This window comes from Toxorhynchites rutilus, chromosome 3, assembly GCF_029784135.1.
Source record: "Toxorhynchites rutilus septentrionalis strain SRP chromosome 3, ASM2978413v1, whole genome shotgun sequence".
NCBI classification, from domain to species: Eukaryota; Metazoa; Arthropoda; class Insecta; order Diptera; family Culicidae; genus Toxorhynchites; species Toxorhynchites rutilus.
Genome location: NC_073746.1, coordinates 151,242,373 through 151,257,167, shown reverse-complemented (window position 1 = coordinate 151,257,167; position 14,795 = coordinate 151,242,373). Strand labels below are relative to the sequence as shown.

General features: G+C 38.1%; 1 protein-coding gene across 2 annotated transcripts in view; it reads left to right on the top strand.

Moving 5' to 3' along the window:
* Nucleotides 1-5,258: 5,258 nt before the first annotated feature.
* Nucleotides 5,259-14,795, top strand: part of LOC129775118 (protein numb) — a 146,055-nt gene continuing 136,518 nt past the window's right edge. Inside the window, exons 1-2 of one of the 2 annotated variants that reach the window (XM_055779410.1) lie at nucleotides 5,259-5,393; nucleotides 13,235-13,926. The gene's annotated coding sequence lies outside the window, so the exon portion shown is untranslated. Of the gene's footprint in view, nucleotides 5,394-12,961; nucleotides 13,927-14,795 lie in introns of those variants that run through there. The other variant, XM_055779407.1, reaches the window with a different exon arrangement.

Sequence of the window (14,795 nt, the reverse complement as noted above, 5' to 3'; positions counted from 1 at the left end):
TTATTCGATTTTGTTTTAATACTTAGAAGACAAAGTCCTGACCCTAGCTTAACTATTTTTCAATAAATCTCCTTGCATTTCAGCAAAACAATCTTATCTAGAACAAAAAAGAATTATCAGAGACAATTTTCGTTCAAGGTTTTTCGTTACCTGCAGAGAATGCAATTTTTCATTAATTGTGAATAACCGTATCCTCTCTTTCGTCTGCAATGATGTCAGGGCAAAAGTACTTATGTGTATGAGTTCCAAACTTCATACACACCAGATGGGCCAACCAGAAAGACTGCCGGGCCGCAGGTTGAGTATCGCTGGTCTAACGTCATGTGTATTGATATAAACTAAATATAATAACTTTTCTGTATTAAAACTATGGAAAAATGGCATATGGTGAGTCAAATATCTTTGATGTGATGAATAGAGCCCTTTTATTTTTCAAAAACCTGTGAAATATTGTTATATCCAAAGTCTATAACAAAAATAAAAAGTGTTTTACAGATATGTCTGTAAATTCACAAACATATTTGTAAATCTGGCATCTCTGGTGGTCTAAGAATTTATTGCAAGAAATCGCTTGAAAACATGCATGAATTTGCTTGAAAATGAAGTGGATTGAGTCCGCACCACTTAGGTTCAGATAACCTCAACTTACCCTACATCAAAATACTAGAAAATCATTTGCTGTCGTTTTTGCACCAAAACCACCGATATGATTGACTATTCCAATAAGATAGCGAATCAATTCATAGAGGTCTGGCGACCATAACATGGTTTATCCAGGGGGTTCCGATTCGGGATTGGTCAATTCGTTTATCAGATTAAAATCTAATCAAGAAGTTGTGGAATTCGTGCAGATCGTGTAGAACAGGGGTTCTCAAACTATTTTGAACAAGAAACCCCTTTTCCTGAATGAAGTCATACCTCAGACTCCTATAGCCAAATTTCTTTGAAAATCATATCTTTAGTTTTTCTCTTGCTAAATAATTATCAATGTAAAAAATATTGCAGTTAGTTCAATGAGTAAACTTGACATTATTTTCTCACCCTATTCAACAAAACAAGTAGACATGAAATTTAGTAAATATCAAGTGTAATTAATAATTATTAATACAAATTACTCACAAATCAATCTATCCGAAACTACCAAAATATCGAAATACGTTAGTTAGTTGAAGCCTCGAATCTTCGTGTTAGTTTATTTTCATATGATTGCTTCGGTTTCGGGTTGTTTGTAACCACATTGAAGCCGTTTTTCGACAACGTATCATTATGGAAAAACGAGAAGATATTTTTCAGCAATGTTCCACAACGCAGGACACTGTGTTTCAATGTTGCGTTGTAACCAGAACTTATGACAACCTTGGCTGTAATTGGTTGTTTCAATCAAGTTGAGATCGTTACCCTGCACAAAGCTCAAACACAAATTGAAAAAAAAACTGAAAATCTTGCTAAAATAGAGCTTCTTGGTGTAACTCCAGCGTGTAGAAGCAACCGAGTACAGATTTTGTCATTTTTCTCATATAGCTGAGCAAATAATCGAGTGTTCAAAAAATTGCTTCGAGGCATATTGATAGCACTTATAAAATATTGTAAAGACTGATGCGGTTAATTGTCTGCATCGACTGATTGTCAGAATTTGGGAAACAGAACAGCTACCGGATATTTGCCCTATCTTCAAGATAGGCGACAAACTAGACAATGAATACTTTCGTGCAATCATCGTCCTGAATACCGCATACAAAGTGCTTTTCCAAATCATATTCCGTCGTCTATCGCCACTTACAAATAGATTCGTGGGAGGTTATCAGGCCGGCTTCATCGAAAGTAGGTCAGCTACTGACCAGATCTTCACTTTGCGGCAGATCCTCCAGAAATGCCGTGAGTACAGAGTCCCAACGCACCATCTATTCTTCGACTTCAAAGCCGCATATGATTCAATAACACGAAAAGAGCTATGAAGAATCATGGACGAAAACGGCTTCCCCGGGAAGTTGACAAAACTGATTAAGGCTACGATGGATAGAATACAGTGCTGTGTGCGAACATCGGTTGAATCCTACGAGTCCCGCAGAGGGCTGTTCAACATTGCGCTAGAGGGAGTTATGAGACGAGCGGTGCTTAACTTGCGTGGCAAGATTCTCAATAGATCCAATCAATTCTTCTGCTTTGCTGATGACGTAGACATTGTCGGCAGAACATTTGAGACGGGAATTGGACTGAAAATCAATGCGTCTAAAACCGTCTACATGCTGACTTCCGGCTCCGTGCTCGACAGGACCCGATAAGGTAGTAGTGTAATGATCGACGGTGATCAATGGGAGTCGTACCTACCAGGGCTCGGCGTAGTCATAGTCAACTGAGGATAGTTGGCTGACTAACCGACTGACTATGTCCATAGTCAGTCGGTAAATGACTTTTGGCTTTTCACGCAGTTTCTCCGCCAAAACAACTGAACAGTCAGTCGGGCGTTTAGTCGCTATCTCCTTCTACCGACTCGACTATATCGTTCCATTCTTCCCAGTCAAATTGTCCTCATTGCATTTTGAAGTTACTTCCCCCAAAACGAATTCGTTCCTGTCTCTCCCATGCACGTTTGCATGCATCGATGTTTAAGTTCATCGTGGTTTGACAAACGCTACAGCTGAGCTAGATTTTTTTGTAGCGTACACGAAAACTACTCACACGTATAAAATAGCGTGCAGTGTGTGTGCGCTATTTTGCACGCCTAATACTAACTAATACTAATGCGAGGACCTTGGAAGTATCCTTGATAAATGTCAAAGTTCTATGGTCTCCATAAACAAACTTAGCAATCGCGCGAAATGTTCCCTGTACAAAACGCTCATAAGACCGGTCGTCCTCTTCGGACACGAAACGTGGACTATACTCGAAGAGGATCTGCGAGCACTCGGAGTCTTTGAACGACGGGTGTTAAGAACCATTTTCGGTGGTGTGCAAGAGGACGGCGTATGGAGGCAAAGAATTAACAACGAGCTCACACAACTCTTCGGCGAACTCAGTATCCACGAAGTGATCAAAGCTGAAGGTTAGGTTGGGCTACATGTTGCAAGAATGTCGAACAACTATCCTGTAAAAATGGTGTTCAGCGGGAATCGACCGGTACGAGACGACGAGGAGTGCAGGGAGCAAGGTGGTTAGACCAAGTGGAACAGGAGAGAGATAGCCACGGACCGAGTTAATTGGAGAAGAATTGTGAATCAGGCCATATTATAAAGACGTTAAGCCATGATATATAAATGTAAAAAGAGTGATGCGACCTAGGGCTCATATTTTTTGCTACTAAAAGCTGTGTATCTCACGCAGTTGTAACTTTGATTGAGTTGTAAAACCACGATGACGACCAAACAAAAATGGTGCACCATCTGCCATAATGTTTTTCCATGGAATGGCTTTGTCGGTAACAAAAACGTTCCACGGCCTGAAAGATCGATTCTCCTCTGATATCAGTCTTCATATATGTAGCAAAAATCATTTCTTGGTACATATTTTCATCCTTACTATATCGAACATACAACAGAGCTTCATTGCTGGGTGATGTAGACTCGTCCAGCTGGAGAGAAAATCTCTATAATAAATTGAATAACATTTTTCCCTCTTCGCGACTCATCCCAAGTTCCTTGAAATATATATATTTTTTAATTTGAATTTGTTGATGACTTCCTTCGTGTTAAATTACGAACCTGCTCACGTTTTTTCACATGCTGATTTTTTTCATCTTGTACTTTTGTATTTTTTTTTCAAATGTACAGTAATAATATTTTCTGTTAAAATATTAGTCATTATTACAATGAGGTGGTTCCCACAACTTATGCAGCAAGAAAGTTTCAAATAATAACTTGTGTTATTTAATAGGGGTCGATTGTCAGACCTCGTCGACCCCCAAAATCAATTTTCGTTCATGTCGACCCCTTGGAAACCGAAATCGACCCCAGGGGGTCGATATCGACCACTTTGAGAAACCCTGGTGTAGAATGTATTGGGAGATAACAAGTATTTTGGAAGTGCTGAAAACGTTGAGCCCCAATTTTTTCCTGCTACGTTTTGCATTAAGCACGCGTTTAGAGCATTTTCACAATACCAGTGTCAGTCTCCGCTCCCAACGATATTTGTTGTATGAGCGCATTGGAACAGAATTCATCCGTAAACAAACCATGTGTATTGTGATTTGCTCATGTAACCCATTTTGTAGTCTCAGTGATCAGCGTTTTTCTAACAACAGCTTAACATCAGTCCCTAAGGATCCACACGGGGCTCAAAACTACGATCTTATCTGTTCGAATCGATAAAAACCAACATGCCGTCGCTTGATTGAAAGCATGCCGAATATCCAACCCTCTGTGAATCATTTCATTTGAGCATTTGTGCATCTCTGGAGATTCGGAAACAAATCCGTGGTTCTGTAGTTATGAAAAGTATGATGAAGTTATGAAAGTTTTATATTTATTTTGTAAAATGATTTACCAAGTAAAAGATTAACCCTTTCGGTACGAGCGTCGTCTATAGACGACATCCGCGCGATGACCTGTGTGTACGAGCGTCTCTGGAGATTCGGAAACAAATCCGTGGTTCTGTAGTTATGAAAAGGAGTGTATTGAAAGTTGTAATGAATAACATAAACATGATATGTTGAAGCATCTGATCTCTTTTCTGGTTCATATTTATTTTGTAAAATGATTTGCCAAGTGAAGGATTAAAATATGATAATCAGAGTTGTAAAAAATTCCATGCGATGGTACAAAGTGTATCTGTTGCTTTTCTAGATATGAAGCTCTGTGAGAAAGGTATTAAGATGTCATGAAAATGACAGATCTTATCTCACATATCACACACTGTTTGTTTGCTCATGCCTTATTCAAGTCTTATTGTTGAACGAGCATCCGCGTAGTTGCATTTCTGGTGATGTTTGCATAGAAATGCACTCTCGTCAAGTATGATGGGCACAACAAAGTCAATACCTGTTTTGTCTACTCGGAAAGTTCATTGCCATATGGTTATGCGAACATCAGTTTCTTTATGAATAACACCAGAAACTACGGAAAAACTGAACGTAAATCAAATTAACAGCCATTGACCAAATTAAGTCCCGCTTTCGATTAGGACAGAAACTTCATTGACATCAGCAATATTGGCTCCCTCTCCATTGTGTCTTGAGTTCTCTCTTGCTCTAAAAATCGGTCAATTCGAGTACCTCCACAGCACTCAAGCAATGGTTGCTAAAGTCAGTCTTTCCGCGACTTTCGCTGCTTTTGGCAAGGAATCGACCATATCAGTCTTCGGGGTGAACTCGAGTTATGTACATCGCGTTTTTCTGTTGCTGTGTGTGAATCCAGTAATAAAAACGTCGTCGAAGGCCAAATTGCGCTGTTTTCTGAGAGGTACTAGCAATAACTGGAGCATCATAAAAGGATAACGAAACGAGACGAGAGTGAATAATGTTTCATTGGTCATTTTACTGACCACCCACTGATGGCTTTTCCACCCACCGTTGTATGCTGCATAGTTGGTGCCAGTGTGTGTGTTAACTTTTTTTTCTTGTCAAAACAGTGAACCGAGCAGTAGTTTGCGAGAGAGGGTTCGCGATTTTTTTTGTTTTATCTCAAACCGTTCACCATTCATATTCAATCAACTTGAATTCGATTGATATGGACAAAAACAAGCTATTTGTTCCAAATAGGTGAAAATGGCTTCAAAAGGTCATGCTCCACGGAGTGTTTGAAAAACATGTGTTTATTATGCCGACATGACGACAGCTTTATCGCATAGCAACCATTGATGTTTCAAAAAGAAGGATGGGAAAAGCAGTCGTAAATGTTTCGTAACCGAACGTTTTTAGGTTCATGTATTGCAACTCCTGAACCCAAATGTAAAATGTCTCTTGAGCGACTGAGATGTCGGATTAATAAAAGTCTTGAGTTTTTGTTTAAATAGTTATTCATTCATAACAGTCAATAGTTCCGTTGAAAACGAGGTGGAATAGTTTTCATATGATTTCATTACACATTTATTCGCAGTACACTGAGGTCGCCTTTTACGCGGTTTTTGCAATTTTTTTACGCGGATTTCGAAATTTACGCGTTTTTTTTACGCGGCACATATCAATCGCGTAAAAATTCAATATGCCAATTGATGTGACTTTCCACGAAATAAGTTTGTATTGTATCACTGATTAGTAGCTGAGAAATAAAAGGAGATACAGATATCATGAATGGGGCATGCGAAAAAAAAACAGTTAATCAATTGTTATAATATGGGTTTCATTTTAAACTAACAATTTACTGTTTGTTAGGTTTTTACACGGATTTTTAAAATTACCAGGTTTATTTTTATGCGAATTTTGAAATTTACGCGGATTTTGGTATTTACGCGGTTTTTGTTTAGGCGGAACGTATCCCCCGCGTAAAAAGAGACTCCAGTGTATCTCTAACGAAGTACCGTTCTGAATCATATTTCGGACACTCTGTAATAATAACATGGAATGCTTAATGTCCTGATGATATAACTAAAGGGTTACTCTAAAGAATCAATTGTGATATTAATTTTATAGTTACATCATCAGGGCATTAAGCATTTCATGTTATTTTTAGAGAGTGTCCGAAATATGATTCAGAACGGTATTTTGAAGAGAAGTCGATAATCAAAATAAAAATCAGTCTGAGCTTTCTGTATGAACCTTCAGGTCGTTATAAACGGCTGAAGGTTCCTACATTCGACTCAGTCGAATATTTTTCTTATAGTTGTTCATGACATTTCGTACACATTTTCATCTACTAAATGTTTTATTTGGGACATCACGGATATGACTCATACGGCATGGTATGATGAACAACCATTATAGTATTTATTGGCATATAATTAAAGAACCTACAGAGAGTTAACAAGATTCGGTATTTCAATGCCAACTATTCGGGCTCATCCCATAATTCATTTGTTTGGTACGTTAGCTTGCTGAATCAAATGCTGGTTGAAATACGAGGAGGAATGCCTGGTTGCTCGTAAATAACGTACTCGTAGCGGTTGAACATGTGGGAATGTTATTTATTATTCTCTTTCTATAAATTACTCTAGAGATAAAACATGACTATTATGTATAATAATTAACATCTCGCATATTCTTTTTCTTAGCTCTGTCTTACTCGTTTGAATAGTGAGAAGTAGAAGAACTGAGAAGTATTTAGTATAAGTTAAGGTTAGAATTATTTTGTTTTATAATTTTGTACCATTTCTACAATTTTGTTGAATAATCAGCCCTATTATGTATCCCGACGAATTTCCATTTCGCTCGAAACTGTTATTTGGTTCGAGTTATGATTTCGCGTTCCAGAACGTTTTGCCCAATTGAAGTTCGAAGAGAAATAGATCGAACGAAATGCAAAAACAACTCGAACGGAATACAGAATGGTATTAAAGTCGTTCGAAATATTTTGAATCTTTAACTCAAAGAAAATAAGAATTTATCCACCTCACGATCAGTATAATCTGAGCTACTCCCATATGGGATTCCGAATTTCATTCCTTTCATCCATCCTATTCTCGTGTAATTTGATATACGGGACACGAGGATTGATTTAATTATTTAAACAGAAACTGGTCAACAGCATCGGTCAGAAACATAATTTTCATATAAAACATCTGATGGATTTCGAGGAATTTTCTAAAAGTGATACAGATTTTTTTCAGGCGGATATCAAAATAATGAAATAAGAATTTCAAAACAGTGTCTTGTGAATGCTTTGTAAAGATAGACTCATTTTATCATTGTTTGAAACTTATTATCAGTTCTTTGTTTTTAAGAAACATTAAATTTTGCAGTTCATTTTGCTTTTAAATCTATTATCACTTTTTTAATATTCTTTATATCGTTCAATATCGTTGAACATATTTATTACGTTAGAAGAAAAAAATAATGGCCTTGTTCTTTATAATTATCGTGCGAATGTTTGAATTGCAAAAACCTGCTCTACAATGTTGGAAAAACTTCACGGTTATTATTCGATACTCTAAATATCAACAAATCAATACATAATCAACCATAATGATCGTTCTTTCTAATGAGAGATGACAAACTGTTGTTTCCCTCACACTGTTACAACGTATTTAGGCCAGTGGCTTCAATTTATATTTTATGGTGTAGCAGTTTTTTGTTAGTCTACTCCTAAAAATGGAAATAAAAAAAAATGCTATTCATTTAGGACAATCGAAAAGTAGAGTTACTTACCTTTTGCCATGTTTCAATGGGTTTGCGGGTACTACATTTTTAGATTAGCAAACTTCGTCCCGCCCAAAAGCTTATTTTTCGTTATCACATCCACGTTTTCTTACTAGGCGCTGTTCATGGGTCCAATCGCAGAATTATTCATCGATTGATCTTCTAATCTACCCTTCAAACTTACCTTTTACTATAAAATTTGTAGTACTTCTAACAAAATTCGACATTATAATATCAGATTATTTTCAGACACAATTCTCGTTCATGATTTTTAAACCACTTGTAAATAACATGTTTCTCCGTTACGTTACATGCCAAATTTGGTTTTATTTGCTTGATTTATTCTCGAGTAATGCTGAAATTTGTGTTTCATTTGTATGGCAAAACCAGCCCCCCCTCCTCCTTCCTCTTAAGAGAGAGGGGAGGAGTATCTAACCTCCACATGCCAAATTTCATTCCATTTGTTCGATTAATTCTCGAGTAATGCAGAAATTTGTGCTTCATTTGTATGGAGGCCCCGCCCTAGGAGAGGGGGGAGGCGTATCCAACTATCATAGAAACATTTATTGCACCTTAATGTTTCCTAATGCCTAATTTGGTTTAATTTGCTTGATTAATTCTCGAGTAACGCAAAAATTTGTGTTTCATTCGTATGGCAGCCCCCTCTAAGAGAGGGGGAGGGGTATCTAACCACCATAGAATCATTTATTGCACCCTAAAACCTCCACACGGCGAATTTCGTTTCATTTGCTTGATTAGTTCTCGATAAATTTAGAAATTTGTGTTTCATTTGTATGGCAGCCCCTCCTTAGAGAGGGGGAGGGGTCTCAAACTGTCACGAAAACCTTCCCCAGCCCCAAATACCAATTTTCATGTCGATCGGCTCAGTAGTTTCCGAGTCCATAAGAATCAGAAAGACAGAAAGACAGACAGACATCACTCCATTTTTATGTATATAGATTACTCCTCATATCGCAATTACCGAGTCCAAATAAACGAATTTACGCCCTCTGAATACGTCAGGATTTCGTCTAAAAATGTCACCAAGCGGGTAAATTGCTGTTTGTTTATCTTTTCTTTCTCGAACAAGGCAAGACAATATTCAAAATGTTAACAAAAAAGCATGTTAACAAAAAAAACGAAATTAAAACTACTCCCTCCGCGTGACTAGCTTTCACCATCTAAAACACAAGTGACGAATATACCTGTTTTTCTCCGTGACATGACAGTAATAAGGTTGCATACAATTCACTTCGTTTCCACCGTGAAGTGATGTTCGTGATCAGGCCCAGGGTAAAACCGACACCTGGTTTTAGTTTCACTCACAGGTAAAATGCGTCCTTTTTTGTAGATGCCTCGTGTTTATGTTTGGAAGACAAATTGGCAGAGCTACCAGAACCAACATGGAGTAGGGAATTTCAACAAAAAAGGTCCGGTGGATGCTCACCCAAGCTGAATTTTGTCCGTCACCTGCTCGCAATTGAGAACCATTTCTATAAGATGGTCCTATTACCGATATTCGTCGTCTGGCCTTTGAATTCGCAAAAAAAAACAACGTTAAACATCCCTTCAATAAGAAAAGGATAATTGCAATCCAATCATTTGCAACTATCTCCCCTCCCTCTCCTCCTATCAAAGTATCCACATAGTATATGGATAGCCTCTCAGTACTTTGAAATTATTGAAAAAAGGTTTCATTCGTAAAGGTGTCGTTTCTACCCCGACAGGGTGTCGATCCCACCCGCACTCCCATTTATTCCACCAAAAAACATCAATTTTTGTAATCAATCAAAATTCGAGTTGAACTGAAACAAATGATCAACGGATACTGTAGGACGGTTCATGTAGAGTTCAAGAGAAGTTCTGTAACGATTTGAAGTCAAAGAAACGTTGGAGATCTTGGACATATGAGGAAATCCTTAGGTCGTAAAAAACCGTGTTAATTGGAAAATCCGCGTAAAATAACCGCGTTAACCGCGTTAGGTGGGTTATATATATTATATAACCGCAAGGTTGACGTGGGACTACCCTAGCCTACCAATCATTTGTTCGTATCGATTGAATTTTTGATTGAATGAAACAATTTCCGAATTCAATTGACTTTAATATATTTGCTTTGTGAGTAAAAAGATTGTATAATGTCATGTAAGATCAATTCATGCATTGTGATATATGATGTTCTTCGTTACAAATAAATTTAATGACAGTCCTTTTACGTTTAGTATGATGCCTAGGACAAAATATGTGAACGGAAGAATTATCAAACGATTATTTTATTTTACGTTACCTTTTGAAGTTTGCATCTCTCAAGTGTGCGTACTTCTCGAACAGCGAATTTGCATGATTTGATATACTTCAGGCACTCAGTTTCGATTTTGACATGTGCGTCGAACGCATATTGTTTAATTCAAATGCGTTGCCGTAACAAATGGCTATCAACATTTTGCTTAATCATCAAATGGTATGCGTAGAAATTCAGTAAGCAGAAGATATGAAGGTATGTCCTTCAATGTAATCTTGAAAGACCGAGCCAAAGCGTTGTGTTCGTACCCGCTTTTGTATTTCGTGTTAGGAAAACACTTTCCAGAGTGCAAAAAAAAGTACCCCCCGCTTGCATGAATCAACAACTTCAACTTCCTTTTTTATAGAGGATTTAAACTTGAAAGTTATTTTGCATCTAGTGTCTGCACGATTTTCCCAGGTTCCTAAGTACAGGAGACCGTGTTAAGGAAACATTTTCTAGTTTGCACAAAGGCAAGCGAGCACAAAAGTACTCGCAGTTTGCATTTGTTTGGAAAGCCGATTTCCTCAGACATCTGGTTCTGAAGTCTGTGTTGGGGAAACATATTTCAGTCGGAACGAAATAACCCCCGACCTGCATGTATTTGCAATGTCATTTTCTCTACGCTCCATAGATTTGAAGTCTGTGTTAGGGAAACACATTTTAGTCGGAACAAAAATACCCTCAACTTTCATGTGTTTGCAATGCCGACATCCCCAAGGCTGCTTGGCTGTGTGAGGGAAACCGTAAATCGGGCCAATCAAAACGAGGCAGTTAGGGCATTTAGATAACACTTAACATTTTACAGTTATTCTATTGTTTATCTAATGAAAAATAACATTTTATTAATTGCGATAGAAGTGTATAAATATTCCCTATAAATTGATGCAAACATCTTTCCGATCCAGTAAAAAATGTTAGAGTTATAAGCATTCGGAATCTTTCATTTTTTCCTGCATGTTCTGTGTTTAGGTTTTCATTTTACCCCCCATATAGAGGAGATGTGTCTAAAACGCGCCGGCCGTGCAATTTGACCCGCCTGATTTTCTCGTAAACCAGCATGAATAGAAATACAATGGATATAGGCAATCGTGCTAGTCAATGATAGAATCCTACCATGCAAGTTTTACATTTGTAACATGCTTTAAAAAAATAAGAAAAATAATTTTCTTTGGAAGCAATTTTCGATGTAATTTTCTACATCATTTCTATAATGTTTTTGTTGCTTGAAACCGATTCAGAGGCGACAACTGTGGGTTATATTTATAAAATCGAGTTCCCAGTGAATATCTCAGATGAAGAAAATGGTAAGAAAGGATTCAATTCCTTCTCAATTTTATATTTTCCGCATCAGCTTACCATCGGGCAGCATGGCATACCCTCGATCGGGGCAATTTGCTCGCTTTCGGTCGTAAACATTCTCACGAGAGAAATAGCTTGTATGTGAGGGATGCCAGATGATTTTTGGAAATATCTCTGCATGGCACGAATAAATGCCTTCAAATGTAATCATAATGAACAAAAATGAGAAAACCATCACGATATTTCTAAATCATGTTCGAATAATCACACAAACAATTGTTTTCACATACTTTGAAATGACCTCTGTATGTTTTCACAAAATTAAATGTCTTCGAAACGAAACCATGTCTGCACATCTGGCATCTATTTTATGTGCTCAGAGAATGCAGGAAAACAAGAGCGCGGACTGGAGAATGGATGTACGAATACTGGGAGAACACGCTCACCGGGGGAACGGTGTTTGCTCTTCGCTGGTGGGCATGAAGGGAATAGATTGATGGAATCTCTCATTCATACAAGCTGTTTCTCTGAGCTTCATAGTCTCTGAGAGAAACAACTCTTGGGCATATTATACTTCTGCTGGGCCATTTAACACCGTATGATTGGAAATTTAGAATTTGGGCGCATTACAAAATAAAATTCGTAGCACTTTTGTTATTCAATATCTAAAATACAGGACGGTTACAGGGTTGACTGAGGGTTAACTAATCTACGTACTGACGTAGTTGTTACCTTTAATTTTAAGAGCACGATCAAGATAAATCCATTCTCGCTTAGGGGGAGCGTATTACACACTTTTCCTATACTCCGGTTAGACGTAGTCCCACGTCAAAACTTGGGTGTACTTTCTGGAAAGACATTGCCTTTACGCCGTTTTTGCGAACATATAACAGACTGTTATGATTAGAGCAAAGATCACTAAATTCGAACTCGCTCCCACTGTATAATCGATGATCGCGTGACTCTCACTCTTGCGCTACCTCTCTCGCTCTCGCACATTATCACTCTGGTAAAATGCTGGAAAAATATCGCCTCCCGCCGAGATGGCGAGGGAGGAGAGAAAATCGACGAAGTGCGCGCGTGGAAAACCGAGAGAGTAACAAACCCATTGCGTATGTTGACGGCAGCGACGGGTTTGTGGTGGTGTGTGTTGACTACCCGAAGAAGGAAAAGGGGAGCGGGCGTATTAAACATTAAGATTTTTGTGAACGTTTACAGATTCAGAAAATCGCAAGTAGCAAGTGAAGATGTTTGGAAAATTGTGTCCGTCGTGAAAATGCAGCTCGCATTATCGTTGTTATTATCTCAAACAGTCGAATGTGTACTCACAGCTTAATTATTTCTTCGTAGCTCCACGATAAGCGTTGGGTGCTGGATTAATGTTTTCCGATCGTTCCAAACCATATCTATGTCGTTGTTTTTTCCAGCAAGTTTGTGAGATACGGAGGAATTTAATTGACTGAAAACCAGTGAATGAAGGCAGGTGAACACAGGCGTAGTGATTTCGTTCGGCCTTTGTTTGTGCAATTCAATCGTGAGAGCTCCATTGTGAGTTTCGCCCTGCTTCGGGGGCCAGAGTGTGGCTGCTTCCGAGAAGAATTGCAGAATGTGATACAGAAAACCGGGTGGCGTTCCATGAATTTTCATGCTTTTCTTCATATTTCACATACCATCGGTTGACGGATCGGACTAACCATCGTCGGAAGGGAATAGCAGAAGTGCCGCGCCGTCGGATACGCCACATTGCCGACATTTCTAATCGCGCCCGCCCCCCGGATTGTGTGTGTGTGTGTTTTTTTGTGTACTGATACTGCGAAATTATCGATAGTGGAATGGAAGTCGAGGTCGTGTGAAGACGTTTTCTCGTACTAGCCGAAAACAAATGGTGTAAAGATAATCGGATAAAAGTCCGTTTCGAGAAATTGTTATATGATGATGTTATCGTTGGTAGTGTTGAGGTATAGCGTGAAGTGAATTTATCGGCATCCACTTACATGGTCTAAGTGGGATCCTCTAAAGGAAGCTGTATAATCGATTCGGGACAATCTAGTTGGATTATAACAAGCAGCAGCTGACTGATAAAAAAAACAGTTGATAACAGATACCTCCAGCGGAGTGTGTAAGTAGATTCTTTATTAATATTTCAAAATAATGTGTCGCAGAAAGAGATTGTAACAAAATATCAGTTTTTGAATTATTGTTCCACATTCCAGGCAAAACATGTTCATTTTTCAGATCGTTCGTGATGAGTCATTTGTATTGGAAAGCCACATGCTTTTATTGCACGAAAATATTATAGCCATTGAAAAGTTTCAGAGATGATTAAAACCCCTCAAGCAATCTCCTATCGCTTTTCAAAGTCATATTATACAAAGGATAGACCATATAATCATCCTCAAAGAGAATATTATAGAACGTAACGATATTTGAAATATTCGGAGCAATAGCAAAGACACCGATCGAAACCACTTCATATAACTTATTCCAACTGAGGTTGTACATTTGTTCTTTGGCCATTTCAATTTTATTGTTGGGCTCAGGCGCGAAACATTCAAAACACTATTATTCCAGTGTTTCATAACTATAGAACCAGATGGAAAAACTCTCACTCCTTCACAAAATTAACACCAATTTAACATGAATTACGATAAGTTTCTTATTCGTAGGTCATCTTTAGTTTTCAACAGTTCAAATAACCCATTCGGGGTGGTTACGACTTTAGAGTATCGGTAGCCAACGGGTTAAATGAGTACAGCTTCGATGATCAGATAGAGCAGAAGGCGTTGTATCTATATGTGTACGGTTTGGCATTCTTGGAGATACAGCGAAGAATGAAAACTACACCGTTTTGATCACAGGAAAATGGAGAAGTCGAAAGGATGAATTGTATGATTAAAAAAAAAACATCAAGTTCGCAGCCTATGGGGCAAAAGATTGCATTTAGTAGCGTTTTTAGGCATCATCTAAGAGGGGATAGGTTGTTGATTA